At 48.5% G+C, this 11,288-nt stretch overlaps 1 long non-coding RNA gene across 3 annotated transcripts; it reads left to right on the top strand.

The window, feature by feature from the left end:
• Positions 1-2,612: 2,612 nt before the first annotated feature.
• LOC118166283 lies at positions 2,613-9,539 on the top strand. Of its 3 annotated transcripts, none has more exons than XR_004750428.1 (4): positions 2,613-3,021; positions 4,620-5,222; positions 5,351-5,457; positions 8,747-9,539. It is a non-coding gene; the product is annotated as an uncharacterized LOC118166283 (long non-coding RNA). The 3 variants fall into 3 exon arrangements; XR_004750425.1 differs by lacking the exon at positions 8,747-9,539 and having other exon boundaries at positions 2,613-2,675; positions 2,908-3,021; positions 5,351-5,916; XR_004750420.1 differs by lacking the exon at positions 8,747-9,539 and having other exon boundaries at positions 5,351-5,916.
• Positions 9,540-11,288: the final 1,749 nt, after the last annotated feature.

Raw genomic sequence — 11,288 nt, 5'->3', positions numbered from 1 at the left:
AGCTCCGTAGCCCTTCTCTGGACATCAACAACCATTAGAGGTCCTCTCCATCCTTGGGTGACCCAGAGGGCAGCTGGCCAGAGCCTGCCCTTGCACCCCAGGGCAGCGGCAGACAGGAGCCGCTGCAGCAGCACGTCAGGACCAGCTCTGATCTGAGCGTTATTCCCAGGCTGAAACACACGAGAGTTTTTCTCTCCAGATGCCATGACTAACATGGAAATAAACTGGGAAAAGGACTGGGTCTTAAATATACAATGAGCTTTTCCTCACCCATTACCACCTAACGGATAAGCTATTCCAGGCTATCTTGCTTATATTTTAGAGCATTTAATACCTCTTAGCATTCATGTTTGCCTTGAAGCTACAGGCAGCTATGTGCTGTAGTGTGCTAAATATTTGTGCAGTAAGTACAAACAGATGTTTGAAGATCTGCTTTGAAGCAAATCTTTGCCCTCTAGATTCTCTCCCAAGACTCTTCAGGAACAGTACACACCGATATATTCAGAGCAAAGCCTTGAAGGGCAAGGAGAGAGGAAATACACAGGAATAGCCAGTAGTGGAGGAGGAACACATGCTCACATCTCTACACATCAATCCTCCACAGCAACAGTTTGGACATCAGAGCTTTCATAAACAATTCATTTGCAGGGCCTCATTCCTATAAAGCAATCTCTGCTGTGTGCAGGGCTTCCAGGCTTGTTTTGACTCACTAGCCAGATCCTTGTCACCCTCAAGAGCTATTGCCTGCAACCTAAATAATCTCACTAAAGGCAAAAATCCCAGAGCGAGCAGAGAAAGCAAAACCTGGCCACCTTGCTCCGACGGCTCTTGCTCGCATGTATTGCTTCTGTGGTCTGCTCAAAGGGATGGAAAGCCTTCCCCAGGCGGACACATGTGGCATTAAATAAGCTGATTCTCAATCCCTCTGCAAGATACCCCAAGCGAAGCAATGGGGATGGTTGAACAGCCTCTGCCTCGGGCAGCTCCCAGCTCGTGTCAGGATGGAACAAAGAAGCTGAGAGGGGAAAGGTAACGCGGCAGCGGCGAAACCAGCCAGGATTGTGCGGTGGTTGCTGCGTGGGAGGTTGTGCTGAGGACTCTCAAATGACTTTAACCACTGTTTTATGTCTTTGCTTTTGTTTCTCCTTTTCTCACGTTTTGGGGGAGAAGAGGGTGTGTCTGCAGGTTCAGGTGTTAGCCTGCGATTTAGATGAGTTACAGCCAGGTTTCTGCTCTGCCAGCGACTCCCTTGGGCAAGCTGCTCAAGTTGCCTCAGCCTTTTGCCCCTTATTCTTCAAGTAAGAATAACACTTCCATACCCCCAGGGCACAGGAGATTAATACTTCAAAGACCGGGAGGCCTTCAGATATGGAATTGGAGAGTGCCATACGAGGCCCTGAGTAGGTTCACTCTGCACTATCTTTTGACTATGTGCTTTGGAGAGCAGAGGGGATCCTTCAGGGCACTTAGGGTAGCTGACCTTCAGCTGTAAAGTAACATTTGACTGGAGCTGTATATAGCCAATGATTTGCTGTAAGGCTCACTAATTTGCTCTGTAGGATGCCTTGACTTCACTCGTCTTCATTTCACCTGTTCCTGTATTTCTTGGTTAAAATGTGAAAATGACTTGTAACTATACCATTAATTTTATTTTCCTAGCAACCACTCTGTTTTCTTGCTTAATTCTACTTCATCTGAAACTGCTCTTCCTACACTTCCCTTCCCCCTCCTCCTCCCCCTCCTCCTCCTCTTCCTCCTCCTCCTCCTGCTGCTCTCCCAAGGGCTCAGGCAGGAGCCACCCATCTCTCGGCTCCCTGCTAGTGCCAAGCAGGCAGCGAGCAGTGCTGCCAGCATCTAGAGACCCTTTGCTGGCAGAGCCTGGCGTATATTGCAACAGCAGGGGGTGCTTCCCAGCTCCTGCATCTCTGCTGCGTGTCAGGGCGAGGCCAAGGTGAGTGGTTCTTCCTCTGGTCCCGTGCTAGCCATGCGTAGGAAAGGCAGGTGACTGCTTGGAGAGGAGCTGTGCTGCCTGCTGGTGAGGAGCTGGCCTGGCTCATCCATGGACAGGCTTTCTGGAGAGATAAAAGGGGGAAAAAAGAGTATGGCATCACAAGGATGTGAGCCTGTAGAGGTGCTGTATCTCCCCTCCCCTTACCTTTGCTCTGTTCTTTTTTCTAGTTGCCTACTTGCAAAAAAAAGGAGGTCTAGCGGCTAAGCTATTACTTGGGAGGCTGCCTTGGTCTGCAGGGAGAGTTTTCTTTGGTTTAGATCCCTGAAACAGAGTCCTTGGGGTGGGAGGCAGCAAAGTGCATAGGCAGGAACAGGAGCAGAGCACCAGAGCTGGCGAGGAGCCCATCTGCATCTGCAGCACGACGCTGTCAGACTGACTCAGCTGTACCGTGAAGCTCCATCTTCCAGCCGCCTGGGCCGGTCATTTTGTCATCTTCTGCCCCTATACAAGAGAGCAGCGTTTTCTTCCATTGTAAGGATGAAGCCTGGGGCAGCAAAAGAGTCCTGTAAGGGCTGTAGCAATGACCACCAGTGCTGGGCCAGGAGTCTTGCAGCTGCTTGCTGTACCTGCCCTTGCTCGGCACCACCTGCAGTGGCCTGCGTGGGAGAAAGATGTCCTTCTGGGAGACAGCTCCGTGACTTCATTCTCAGCTGACTTCCTTGAGGTAGCAATGAAATCCGTGGTGCTTTGCTTTCCCTTGTCTTCTGGCATCTGCAGCCCCAGTGGCCTTGGGATCAAGGATGAGTCTTTTCATTTTAAAAAGGGACAGGTGAGCTCACCTTTTTGTTTGTGGGTTGGGGAAAGAAAGCCATGTGCCTGTTTTCATGGATTCGCAGCTGAAGCCGTATTGAGGACGGGAAAGCAAACGCCTCTCTATTTCTTTTTCTCTTGTGCAGGTTCCCTCCACAAACACTACGTGTTCTGCTGGTGTAAAGAGAGGAGGAAGGCTCCGTGGTGGTGATCAGGTTCTGTGAATCTGCTTCTGACAGCTGCGAACAGCCAAGTAAAAGGTCGGGGAAAAGGGCAACAGCCCCAAACCTATGAGTAAAGGAAAAGAGGGAAGGAACCAAGCAAAATGAATCCTCACATCCAATCTCCTGTTTCACCAGGAGAATGGAAACCTTTCTGAGGGAGCTGGTACCTACTGCCAGTGTTAGCTGTTCTGTGCTTTGGTTTGGAAAGAAAAGCCAAGCTGTACCAGGAATTACCACCTGCTCAATTTTAAGTTGAAACAAGTAAGTAGTATTGTTTTTTACCCTTAATTTCCTGCTTGGTGCAAGTTTTTCTGGGCCAAGAAAAGTATTTTATTTTGTGAGAAGCTCTGTGAGTAGCTGTGCCTGGAGAGGCAGCTTCCTCCCCTGCTCACCTCCACAGTGACTAGCGAAGCAAAGCAAAGCTCCTACAGCCAGCGAGCCCAAATCCCAACAGGTTGTCCCTCCGGCTCTGCCCTCAGAGGGCCAAACACTCTGTGGCATGTGCTGTGCTAATGCAACAAGGCTTGGCCATGAGGCCAGCAAGTTTGGCTCATTTCTATGCCATAACTGCTAGCCCGGTACGTACGGTATTTTTTTGTGATGCTCCAGCTTCCTCCCAGGTCGGTGCCAGCAATTTGGTCCTGTTTGATAAACCATCATTCAGCCGTGGCATGGAGCTGTGGTCCTAATGGCCTGTGTTAATTAAAAATCTAATGGCCCTTTCTCGGGAGAAAGTTCGTTAGTTCCAGTGTTTTCCTAAGGTAATTACATGGAGCCAGCCTATCGCCCTCCCCCGCAGTTTCGCTTATTGCTCGCTTTCTCTAAGCTCCTGCCACATGCAAACTGCATTGGTGTGTCGTGTTCCACCCCATCATCTCAAACCAGGCTGCATATTTGGTTCAGAGCATGGCAAAGGTCTGTAGGAGAGAGATGCTGTCTTTACTGGGATGGTGTGGACCGTTTGCAGCTCCAATTGTGCTGCCCTGCAGCGCCAAATTGCAGTTGAGAAACTCCTTGATGCTTCATCTCCCGTGTTCCGACACAGCAAGAGATAAACAGGAAAAAGGGGAGACACGTTCTGCTTTATATTGTTCGGCTCTCCAGTCAGCTCCGTCTCTGATATTAATAACTTCCTGTTTTGTTTTAAGTCTTCTGACAGGCGAGGAGCCTTCAATTCAGCCTGAGCTTAGGCAACTGAATGACTAGTGTGTTTCCAGGCTCTGGGGTACAAATTCCAGTTTTCTGCTTACCTCTAGGCCAAAATTTTAGAGCTGGAAGTCAAACCGATGAAAATCGGGTGCTTAAACCAGCAGTTAGTTGCCAATGCACTAATGACCTGATGTTCACAATGGTTGAACACCTGCAGATGTGGGACTTTGGAGGGCAGAGTCTGCAGAAATCAGACCGATTTTGTGTAGGAGCTCATACAAGGACCCAAATTTAAGACTCTGGAGTTCTGCTTATATCGAAGGATGTGCTCAGAAACAAGAAACAGAAAAGAGGATATGGAAAAAATGTAGAGAAAGGTGCATTTGTGTAATATCACTTTTGTAAGATGCTTGTGAAATGTTCTGCACGTTGCATTGCATCATTTTTCACATATGCTTAAATTAGCAAGACTCTTTCTTTTCCAGGTCTCCAATAACTTTCCCTGTGAACTGAACCATTTCCTCTGGACAGCATGCTGGAGAAGTAGAGTCCCTCTGCGTGCTTACTTCATGTGTACTGCCCATGGCTGCTGCTCTGCCTAACTGGGAACCATCTCCCGATTGTGGTGTGCAACAGCACATCTTGGACTTACCAATTCTACGAGAGTTAAAAATTAAACCAGCTAATCAATATCTGAAGCAGTACTGGATTTAAGAGACTAACAAGTGGTCCAGCCTTGAGTTAATTCATTATAAATTTCTCTAGAAGAGCTTGTTGAAAGGAAACGTGAAACAGCTGGAAGGAAACATCCTTATAGTGAATGCCAAAGTCATTTGCATCCAGTGGACTGGGAGACTCAAGGCTTTGGACAGACGATGTGGGTGAAAGAAATAAAAATCTGAATACAGAGGAGAAAGCACCAGTTCCCACTGAGTGATTACAGAGGAAACAATCTTACCGCTATAGGGACCTAATTAGAGACTCAGTCTCACAACAGCCTAATAACTCCTCCAGGACGGTGAGAAACCCAAATGAGCTACAACAGTCTGTTCAGGCCTGCAGAGTTTGGAAGCTCTGCCACATCGGAGGTAAGCTGAAATGCCAGGTTTATGTAGCAGAGGTAATTTCCAGTGTTCCTGCATCCCATAGTGTGTTCAGTACCCACGTGGAACAAGGGGAGCAAACCTATCATCTGCATATCTGGTCTGACCTACAGAGTGCAGCCCTGGGCTCCCACTGCCTTGGACCGCAGCCTCCTGAAGGAATTGCTTCCAGCACACATTTTCCCAGGCAAATATAATAGTTAATTATCAACATTAACAAGTGAGATTTTCACATTTCTGTGCCTGATGTGCAAATGCCTCAGGTGGTCTCCAAAGCGTCTTCTGCAGATGGGGTGTGGATCCTCAGCCCTCACTCAAGACATCAGGCTTTACAAAGCAGCAGTGAGGCTTTGCTGGATTTTAATTTAATTAATTTAGCTGGCGTCACCATCGAAGGCCCTTTTTATGCAACCCCATCCCTGCAGAGTGGCTCTGTACAGGTGCTGCTTCAGGGGAGCTCAGGGATCCATGCTGCTGCAGGCGGCCCCCTCTGATCTCCGTGCCCCCAGGGGAGCTGGAAGGAGCAGGGCTGGCTGGGGGCTTCGCATACAGGGCAGTGATTTCGGGTCTCCTCCAGAGCCAGGAGATGGTGCAACCTGCCCACAGAGCGCTCAGCATTGCTGACATTGGGCAAGGACATTTCCATAACCAGGATAAATAAACAGATGCCTTTTCTTGCTCTAGGGGGATTGTTTCTTCTGTGCCACTAGCCCGAGACTGTTTGCTTGGCTTAGCCCGTATTTTTACCATATGCAACAAGCCTTAACCACTTCATTTGAGGCTGTTATTCATTTGCAGCCAATATGAAACATTTCTGGTGTTTCTTTTTCTTTTTTCTTTTTTTTTTCTGGCTCTTGCATGTTGCTAATCTTTCCCCTTCTCTTTGTACACTCTCTTCTCTAACATTTCAGGTCTCCTCTCCTGTAATATTTTAAATCCTTTATTGCCTGATGTTGCAGATGGAGTATTAGTTACCTTCCATCACCAGTCTGGCCGCGAGGACTTCCTTTGCTTGACAGGTTGATTACTTTGTCAAGGTGAATGTTAAGTCGAGCCTGTCTGGAGTACCTCCGTGTGTTTGCTGCCAGGCTCCAGTTGCAGGCTGGTTTCTTACCAGACACGCTGTTCCACCAGACACAGAATCAGGAGTAAAACTGGGATTTTGAGGGGCTTTTCTGCCCAGCTCCTTCCAAGGCTGACGTTGCCCCAGTTTATACCAATGGGGTTTAGATGGCCAACTCTCTAAAGGCAGTAAGCTAATATATGCAAAGCAAACCCAACTGATGAAATCCCATTGAGAAAGACTCCCAGTCCCAGCAACAGCTCAACAAAGTCCACAAGTAGCGATTAGGATTTAATAAAAACTGTATCAATTAAAACTAGGAAAGCTCATCAAACTTTCCCTCCGCCGCATAGGGCTTGGTGTCCCACATAGTTCCCCTTACCAGAAGCAGCACACAGGGCTGGACCCAATTATCTCCCTGCTCGCCAAACGGGCTACACACCGCACCAAACCTTGCCTCCTTGTGCCGGACACGTGCTGCCCAGTTCTCCACAGACCCTCACCTTGTTCTCACGTTCTGCTTGACCCCTAAACACCACAAATCAATGGGAGTTTGTCCTTCATAGGTGGTTTTCCCTCGTCTTTAGTAACCCCTAAAAGAGGGTAGATGGCATGGAAGCTGTAGCACTACCAGTGCGTTCAGATGGCCCAGTGGATGTCGTCAGGGAAAAACAGCAAAAAACAAGCAAATTAAATGCATTTATTTGCAGTTCCTGAGGGAAAGCAGGTCACATTGTGAGCTGCAAGCCAGGTCAAGAGGGTTGGATCTTCCACAGAAAAACTGCCGACATTGGCCCAAAAATGTCATTGGTAAGGTAAGGAAAAGCATCCAAACCTCTCTTAATTGTCCTTAGTTGATACTTTATAGGAAGTGGCATCCAGAACATTTAAGAAATTGGGAAATAAGAGTAAATAGCACAAAGAAAATCGGGTACTATCTGTGAAGGTAAGGAAACTGAGTCACGGTGCTGAGTGCTCCAGGAAAGTAAGTCCCAATAACTGCTGGAGCCACACATCACCTGGGACCAGAGTGTAAAAAAATCCTTGCTGCTACTGCTGAGACAGTGTCGCAACTTCTTGGGCAAAATACAAAAATAAAAGAGAAGGTTGGCCGGCGTTATTATCCGGTGGTAGGGGAGCGTTTAATTCTCTAACCACATGTGGCTGTGCCTGACCATTTTGGACATCTGAGCAGGCAGTTCTGAGGAAAGCTGAGTAGGCTTGGTTTTCAAAGGGACCTGTTTCCAGTATGTGCAAACTTCATTTTTCCTAGATAGGAGAAATCCTTGTTTATACTTTTAGGAATTAATTTCTGGCATATTGTAGCAGAAATTGTAAACAAAGGCATGGTAAAGTGGTAAGATGAACCTAGGGAGCACAGGGTCTACAGCCAAACCACCGCAGCCAGCGCAGCCCCGGATGCAGAGCGAGTGCCAAGGGTAGGTATCGGGCTGCTGTTCTCCCTCGCAGACGTGGTCCTGGGGTTGTTCTCCTCAGTGGGTCCCGTACTGAGACCTTAGTGAAGAGGAGAGATGGAGCTTTTCTGGTGTCTCACCATACCTGACAAGGCAGGGGTGCGTTGCGGTCCCTATATATTGAGCTAGCTCAGACCAGCTTTGTACAATCACGGAATCAGTAAGGTTGGAAAAGACCTCCAGGGCCATCTGGTCCAACCATCACCCTACCACCAACGTCACCCACTAAGATGACAAGAGCAATACGCAGCCACTTTTTGTTTTCCCCACTGATGTTGGCAGGAGAGAAGAAAAACACCTTTTCCTGCCTGCGTCCCTGCATCCCTTCTTCCCCTTGGGTGGAGAGGGATGGGGCCTCTTCTCTCTCCATCTACAAGGGAAGCGCTGAGTGCTGGTGTGAGTGTCGGGTGAGAAGCTCTCAGTGAAGACCTCATTCTCCCTATGGACAACTCCCTGCCTTGGGCAGGTGTGCTGGGGTCCCATTGTGGGCTTCCCCATGTCCCATAGCTCACAGCCCTGCCATTTTCCACCCTTGGAAATGCAGAGGTGGAGGAGCAGGCTCCTAGGGGTCCAGAGGAGCAGAGGGTCTCCATCAGGGGATGTCCTAGCAAGAGGCGAGGAGAGCATCTCTGCCACAGGGACTGCAGCACCAGCACAAACCCTCTGCATCGAGCAGCACGGCTGCGTTTTCCTGTCACTTGTCACCTGAAAACTGTTTTCTTGCGCTTCCCTCCAGGCCTCGGGCCAGGAGGGCTGGCGCTGGGGACACCTCCTCCTGGTGCTCAGCCAAGGACCGCAGCAGTGTCCTCCCGCAGAGGGCTGTGTCTGCTGGGGCCGGGAGTGCAGCATCCGTCCCTCCCCCAGGGACCGACTTTTGCTGGGCGATGCAAGGTAACCTCGCCACTGAGAACAGCCGGGACGGCGGCCAACCAAGATTAATGGCATCATTAACGTCCCCAGTTTATTTATAGGTTTAAAAACGTCTTGGACCTGCAAACTGAGCAGAGTTACGCTGTGTAACACAGGGACTCGCAGGTCTCCTGCTTCTGTCCCATTCCTGTTGTTTCACCCCAATTGCTGAGACCATAGAACCTCGGGGCAGGGACTGGCTCTCATTGCAAACCTACACTAAAAACCTTCTCAAGTCTCTTTTTGAAGAATTCCTTAGGCCCAGGCTGAGCAGTCCTCACTGGAATTAGCGATTTTCTGCCTCCGTTTTTAAGCTGCAAGCTCTGTGGGAGGAGGATTGAAAGTCTTGTAGCTGCAGAGAGCACCTAGGTTGTGTGGGGCCCCAGTGAAACACACAGATGTAATTAATGACTGTGGAGGTCTTCCCACAGGCGCTGAGAGCCAGAAGAGCCAGCTCAGCTCCCAGGTCCTCGAGGACTGTCAAGAAAAGAAAGAGCACCCCAAGGATGTTGACCCCAGAGTGGAAGTTTTCAGCACATGGCCTGCCTCCAGGAGCTCAGGAGGTGGGTTAGAGAGGAGGCTTCTTGTTGGCAGGCAGCAACCCAAGGGATCTGCTGTGCAACCAGCAGCGCCACAGGGGCTCGAGGGGTGGGAGGAGAATATACAAATGTCAGGAGGGATCCCTGACCTCCAGAAACACCAGTAACCAGTGTGTCACCTCGTGAAGACATGGGTTTGGAGGGCAACCACCCTTCAGCTTACTGTTTGTGATGTATTCATCTGCGCTATACTCCTGCGTCAGACTCTCCTTGGCCCTCTGTCTTCTATGAGGTAAAATAAAGAATTGGCAGAGAACTGCTCAAGCCACTGTTGTCTTTGTTTCTTTGGGAAATGAGACCACGTCAGGGCAGAGTAAAGGAGTCCAAGGTAGAAGAAGGGGCTGAAGGAGGATTTCTCTGCCATGGGCACTGCAGATAAAACCACAACCCTGGGATCCTCTCACTGCCAGTGCCTGGTGGGCTCAAAGCATCTCAGTGCCTTACTTTCCCCTTCCCCTCTTTCCCTCTCGGGCTCTGGGCTCCAGGTCCTCTCCATCCCTTCCTGGACAGGACCCAGCTTTCTGCTGTGACAGGGAGGTTAATGCTGGCTCCGTGCCTCAGTTTCCCTGTCTGACCATGACACTCAATGAGTTTTGCACAGTCCTTTGAAGGACAAAAGCATAATTAATTCAGTCATCAAAAGACTGACTGGAGAGTATTTATTTCCTTGTCTGATATACGTGAGATCCCATATAATATAAAAGGCTTCAAGGAAATGCAGGTCATATGCAGCATCTGAGATAAAAGGGGAAAAAAAGGTAATGTTTTAACTGTGCTCCACCTATCCCAGGAAAGAGACACCTCTCACATAAGTTGTTTCTCATCTAAATTCCTGAACATCTAACTCATGTTAGCTTAGAGGAGTGAGTCTCATGGTGTAAGAGGCCATCTACATCTCTCTCAGACTGATTATATGCTTTGAAATGTGAATATAAAAGGTGCAAGTTTTTTTTTTTTTTTTTTTTTTTTTTTTTTTTTTTTTAACATCTAAGCCACGGATCTGCTGAGGGACAGCTGTCTCCCAGACTTCAGTGCTGAATGGCTTCTGTGCAATTGCTCACCTCTGATACAGAAAGCAAGAGCTGGGATTTTGTTTTTTTCTTTTTTTCCTGTTTCACTAGACTACACCCTGTTGTAACCATATTTAACCTTTCTTTTTCTAGCTGCCAACACTGGGTGGCACTAGGTAACTCCTTCTGACATTACACAAAATTGACTCTCCAACTTGAATCACACTAACTTGGCTCCACTCTGTCCTGACAGCAAATGGTTTTGTTTGAGAAACTTAGGATCATATGGTAGATGCAGTAGACACATCTGACTCACATGGCACATTTTGTACTTCCTTGGTTTGTTAGACTGCTAAAGCACTCCTGAAACTCTGGCACCACGGGTTTAGTAAAGATTCAATGTGCTCTTGGGCTTTAAAGCCAAGTTTCTTACTTACTGAGGTACAAATGGCTGGAATACTTTAAAATAACTGTGCTGGAAATTAAAACAAATTCCACAGAATGACAGAATGGTTGAGATTGGAAGGCACCTCTGGAAAGCATCTAATCCAAGAGCCCTGGCTCAAGCAGGGTCAGCCAGAGCAGGCTGTGCAGAACCATGTCCAGTCAGGTTTTGAGTACCTCCAGGCAGGGAGACTCCACAACCTCTCTGGGGAGCATCCTGAGTGTTCAACCACCTTCAGCGTAAAAGAGTATTTCAGTTGGCCTATTGCCTCTTGTCCTGAGCTGGGCACCACTTAGAAAAGTTTTGCCCTGTCTTCTTTAGTCTACCCCAACATCAGGTACTTAAACACACTGATGTAGACACTCTGTTACAAGATCCTGAGCCTTCTCTTCTCCAGGGTCAACAACCCCAGCACTCTCAACCTCTCCTCCTACATCAATTGCCCCAGTCTCTGAATCATCCTCATGGCCCTTCAAAGGACTCATTCCAATATATCAAAGTCTCTTTTGTTCTGGGGAGCTCAGACCTGGACACAGCACCCCATATGTTT

This window comes from Oxyura jamaicensis, chromosome 1 (genome assembly GCF_011077185.1).
Source record: "Oxyura jamaicensis isolate SHBP4307 breed ruddy duck chromosome 1, BPBGC_Ojam_1.0, whole genome shotgun sequence".
In the NCBI taxonomy this organism is placed as follows: Eukaryota; Metazoa; Chordata; class Aves; order Anseriformes; family Anatidae; genus Oxyura; species Oxyura jamaicensis.
Note: the sequence above shows the minus strand (reverse complement) of the source record. Positions and strands in the feature narration are given on the sequence as shown.